Source organism: Macaca fascicularis, chromosome 11 (assembly GCF_037993035.2).
Source record: "Macaca fascicularis isolate 582-1 chromosome 11, T2T-MFA8v1.1".
In the NCBI taxonomy this organism is placed as follows: domain Eukaryota; kingdom Metazoa; phylum Chordata; class Mammalia; order Primates; family Cercopithecidae; genus Macaca; species Macaca fascicularis.
Window position 1 is genome coordinate 110,446,547 of NC_088385.1, and position 5,598 is coordinate 110,452,144.

Here is a 5,598-nt window from a genome sequence, read left to right on the forward strand (position 1 = left end):
ATTTCTTTGGACAGCCTATGTGTATACGTGCTGTTTCAATTCATCAAATAAAAACTCATTCTAAAAATGTTACTGATTTTTTTATAGCTTTTGGCCATTATATATCTTCTCTATCAATAATAGTATCCTCGTTTAAAGGGTATCTGCAAATTACATTAACATTAGAAAGGGATCCTCATATTCCAAAACTTTTATAACACCTGTTTTAAGTGATATTAAAATAAAACATTGCTGTAGTTGCTTAATGATAGCTTCTAAACATCAAGTGTCTATATATACGTATATAATTTATATATACGTGTCTATAGACACTACATTTATATGAGTGTTTATATATACAGTGTCTATATATAGATTTATATGAGTGTCTATATATAGATGTGTCTATGATTTACATTTATATGAGTGTCTATATATAGATGTGTACATATATACATGTATATATACTCTATATATGTATATATATGTAGTGTCTATATGTAGACACTCGATGTTTAGAAGATATCATTAAGCAATGACAGCATTGCTTTATTTTAATATCACTTAAAACAGTGATTTTAAGTGATATTTTAATATCACTTACAACAGGTGTTATAGAACTTTTGGAATATGAGGTTCACTTTCATATATATATATATCGTGAATCTTTCAACAACCCCATAAAAGAGGTATTATTAGTTCCACTTTAAAAGTAAGCAAACAGATTCAGAATGTGTAGGGAACTTGCCCAAGACCATAGAGATAAGTGTTGGAACTAAGACCAGGATGGAGGCCTGTGAGCCCTTCCTGTCACCATCATTCACTCACTGAATAGGCATGTTGGGGACGTGTGGGGACATGCCAAGTGCTGTGCACTTTGGGTAAAGCATAGTCATTATCCAACCCTTGCTCCTGGAAAAATTTTCCTTCTGCCACAGTTTAATTCAATTATTCTTCTTGCTCAGCTTAAGTGGGTTTAAGGTGTAACAGAATCTGACCTTCTTTAGCTTCTTTTCACAGCCCCTAAGACGCATTCTGCCTATCCTTTTGCAAGGATTTCTTGCTCTTTTATCACCTGTTTGTTCTCTGGCCTCTAGTTCACCTACAAAGAAAGATTAAAGGGGAGACAAACTCAGTTATTTGAGTCTTTCCAGCTGCCCCAATTTCTTCCTTCTGCCAGGGAAGAGAGCTTGGTCCTATAAGGAGGAATCAAAGAGTTGGCAAGAACAGATTCCCATCGTTTCCAGCCACACTGCCTTGAGGCACACAGAGGTGGCAAAAAAAAAAAAAAAAAAAAGGGCCTGGTCAGGTTTTCTGTGTGTGTCCTTTGTGTTCCAAAACCAGAGAGACCTGCTTCCCAAGCCTCCACATGCCTTCTCCGTTAGCACCAAGCACAGCTAAACCCTGGGCAAGCCCTGCCTGTAAAATACCACCAGGGAACAAACCCAGCAACCTTGTCATTTATCAGAATGATGATCAGCCCAGCAACAGTCAGGCTGGACCAAATCAACTTCAAGTTATTTGAAATGTATAATCCATTAAGTAAATTGATCTGTCACAATGCCCTGGGTCATTCCCTGGCAAGGTAGCCTATGATGAATAGCTGCTAAGGGGCAGAACATAGGTAGTATTCTGAGGTCCATCAACATATAGACTGCAAATAAGTGCCAAGACAGTTACAGGACACCTCCAGGAAGCACTTCCAGGCATGCCTTGATATCACAGTGACAAGAAAAGTTCAGTATCACAGGACCTGCAGCTGGTTTTGATCAGAGTTGTCTTCTCCTGACTCCAGGCAATGCTGTCACAAAACATGCCTGGCTCAGCTAAATTGGAAGTTGTTCTTTTTAGGGTTTTTTTTGTGGGGGGGGGGGGCAGGTCTGGGGAGTTTTTTTGTTTGTTTTTTGTTTGTTTTGTTTTGTTTTGTTTGAGACAGGATCTTGCTCTGTCACCCAGGCTGCAGTTGGCGCAATCTCAGCTCACTGCAGCCTCAACCTCCTGGGCTTACGTGATCCCCCTGCCTCAGTCTTCCAAGTAACTGGGACTACAGGCATGCGCCACCAGATCCAGCTAATTTTCTTTCACTTTTTATAGAGATTGGGTGCGGGGAGGTCTCCCTATGTTGCCCAGGCTGGTCTTGAACTCCTGGACTCAAGTGATCCTCTTGCCTCTGCCTCCCAAAGTAGTAGGATAACAGACATGAGCCACCACACCTGGCTGGATGAAGTTCTTGAGTCTTAAAGAAGCTGAGTGACAAATGCCTTGTGACCCCACAATGTAGCTCCTTTAGGAATCCATCTCAATGAAAGCAAAGATTTGGCTACAGGTTGTTTCCTAGAGTGTTATTTGTGGATGATGTTGATGATGGTGATGATGGATCAAGCTTGGCACTGATCCAAGCACTTCATGTATATTAACCCAAGTTATCTTAACAGCAACCCCCTGAAGTAAAATATTATTATTAGCAGTATTGTCATAATTCATTGTAGTAACCCCATTAGCAAAATATTATAATTATCAATATTATTATAAATAAAGTATTATTATTACAACTTTACAAATGAGAAAACTGAAACCTACAGCAGTCAAATAATTTTTTTTAAACCTCTGCAATTATTAGTTTATTAGTATCATCCAGGACTCAGATGTTCAGTATTCCTCCTGAAATTACGTAAACAAATGCAAATGGAAAGAATCCAAGTCAAAATTATATAACAAAACAGCACTCCATCACAAAAGTGTGTAAAATTACAAGAACGCTATTTTAAAATACTGGCACTTTAAGAAAATGATAATCTCGAAAACCACAAAATTGCCAAATTGTTCCCTAAACTGCTAAGCAGATAATGACTAATGAGTTTGTTTTGTAAAGAAAAATCATTCAAATAAATTGAATAATTCATACTGAGATGCAAAGTTTAAGTGTCTTCTTTCCTCCTATCTACTTGGATTTATAAAGCGGCAAACCATAATATAGGAAAATATACCCTATTTTGAATGAGGCATCTTCATTTTAAAAGCTGGCCCAATTAATTAAAAATACTTGTAATGGAAAATCTCGTTTCCTGAGCAGTCCATATTGAGATAAATGGGAAAAGACATCTATAGCCAGCATTTCATAGTCTTCACTGAGACTAATGTCAACAAAAAATTTCATATGGCAGTCTTGTATTTTAAGCTCACACTTTTGGGGATACATTCTCAGGTCTTCTTTAATGTGGGAACTGCAAAATATAACTGCCATTACATGGTAATGGGAGTTAAAGAATAGAGTCCTCATGTAAAGGTTAGAACATACTTTTCTATTAGTCCTTCAAGGACAGATTTTCAAAATGTTTGATTCTAACAATCCCATGCTTTGAGTAGACTGATTACTCTTCAGTTTGTAAATGTAAGTGGGCTATGTGAAATTTCTTAACTGATCAAGATTTTCGATGTTCAGTTATGGATGAAAACTATCTCAACTTAACTTTACCCCCATTATGGTACGCAGGGTGTGTAGACAAAAGCTTTTTACTAGCTAACTATATGAAAGGATAAACACTGTAATGATTCATGTGATTCAAAATGGGCAAAAGCAAAAGACTAGCTTCCCCTCAAGAAGAAAAATTTCAGACCTATGAAAAGGACAACAATACTAATTTAAAAAATTGTATTTACTTAGAAGCATTCAGAATGTTAACAAAACAGCTGCAACTTTTTTTTTTTTTTTTTTTTTTTTTTTTTTTTGCAATTACAGAGTGGTATTCAGTTAACAGAACAACAATTATTTCGTATAAGCTGCATCAGAGACAACTGAAGATGAAAAAACTACCATCCCCATATATAGCTAATTTGTGCTGTGCACCAACAAGAACCTGCTTTAAATTTCCATGCCAATTTACAACCCCCATAATGTACCAGGCAAGGTTAGTGGCTATTGAAAATACCACCGGGACAGGGCTATCTAAAGACACATTCGGTAGTGTGTTGACTATACAAAAAAAGACACTGTACAGTTTAAAAACAAATCTTACACAGCCTTACATTTCAATTTTTTTCTTTAAAAGGAGTGAGTTGTGTACAGGGGGGTTAAATGCTTTATAGACAAGAAAAAAAACTGCGCTAGAACCAACTTATTCATCATCATCATCTTCTTCATCTTCATCTTCTTCATATTCCTCCTCCTCCTCATCCTCTTCATCTTCCTCCTCTTCCTTCTTTTTCTTGCTTTTTTCAGCCTTGACAACTCCCTTTTTTGCTGCATCAGGCTTTCCTTTAGCTCGATATGCAGCAATATCCTTTTCATATTTTTCCTTCAGCTTCACAGCCTTGTTTTTATAAGGCTGCTTGTCATCTGCAGCAGTGTTATTCCACATCTCTCCCAGTTTCTTCGCAACATCACCAGTGGACAGGCCAGGATGTTCTCCTTTGATTTTTGGGTGATACTCAGAGCAGAACAGGAAGAAGGCCAAAGGAGGCCTCTTGGGTGCATTGGGATCCTTGAACTTCTTTTTTGTCTCCCCTTTGGGAGGGATATAGGTTTTCATTTCTCTTTCATCACGGGCCTTGTCTGCCTTTGCCATACCTTCAAATTTCCCTTTCTCTTTAGCAGACATGGTCTTCCACCTCTCTGAGCACTTCTTAGAAAACTCTGAGAAGTTGACTGAAGCATCTGGGTGCTTCTTCTTATGCTCCTCCCGACAAGTTTGCAAAAAAAAATGCATATGATGACATTTTGCCTCTCAGCCTCGTAGGATCTCCTTTCCCATGTTTAGTTATTTTTCCTCAGCGAGGCACAGAGTTGCCCAGTGCCCGTCCGGCTTTCACTTGCCCCGGCGCTGTCTCTATGGAGCTCAATGTACTGCAATGGCTGTGAGAGCGGGAGCCAGACGCAGCCTCCTCACTTTCTCCGCTCTGTCCAAATAATTTTGTCAATATGATGCAGCCAGTAAAAACAATCTGCCAGACTGGGCACAGCGGCTCACATCTGTAATCCCAGCACTTTGAGAGGCCAAGGCGGGTGAATCATGAGGTCAGGAATTCGAGACCAGCCTGGCCAACAAGGTGAAACCCCGTCTGTACTGAAAATACAAAAATTAGCTGGGCATGGTGGTGGGCACCTATAATCCCAGCTACTTGGGAGGTTGAGGCAGGAGAATCGCTTAAAATCAGAAGGCAGAGGTTGCAGTGAGACAAGATCGTGCCACTGCACTCCAAGATCACGCTACTGCACTCCAGCCTGGGCAAAAGAGTGAAGTTCTGTCTCAAAAAAACAACAAAACAAAACAAAATCTGCTTTCAGAGGCTGCTCCCTTAAGTGTCTCTGCTAGTTGCAAGAAACCAATCACCCAGGTATGTTTTATCTTTCAACTATGTAGAGTTTTCAACTTTATTCCCTTTAATCCTCAAGAAAGAATGATAGGGAATCCATAACAATATTTCTGCAATAAAATTACCACATTAACTTTGAGATGAAATAATATAATCTTCAGGCAAATAAAGCATTATTTGCCTTTTCTAAGCATATTTAAGCTACTCTGGTTGTCAGAAACCGGAACTCAATTCTTAAAATCAGTATGCACTATGGAAAGCCGTGTGATTTGGTGACGTTTCTATCATTGCATGAGTTGTCTGGTT

The 5,598-nt window shown here is 38.7% G+C and overlaps 1 pseudogene across 1 annotated transcript; it reads right to left on the reverse strand.

Moving 5' to 3' along the window:
* Positions 1 to 2,572: 2,572 nt before the first annotated feature.
* Positions 2,573 to 4,854, reverse strand: LOC102133926 (high mobility group protein B1 pseudogene; annotated as a pseudogene). Its single transcript, XR_012420537.1, has one exon. The product of XR_012420537.1 is annotated as a high mobility group protein B1 pseudogene (transcript).
* Between the last annotated feature and the right edge of the window lie 744 nt (positions 4,855 to 5,598).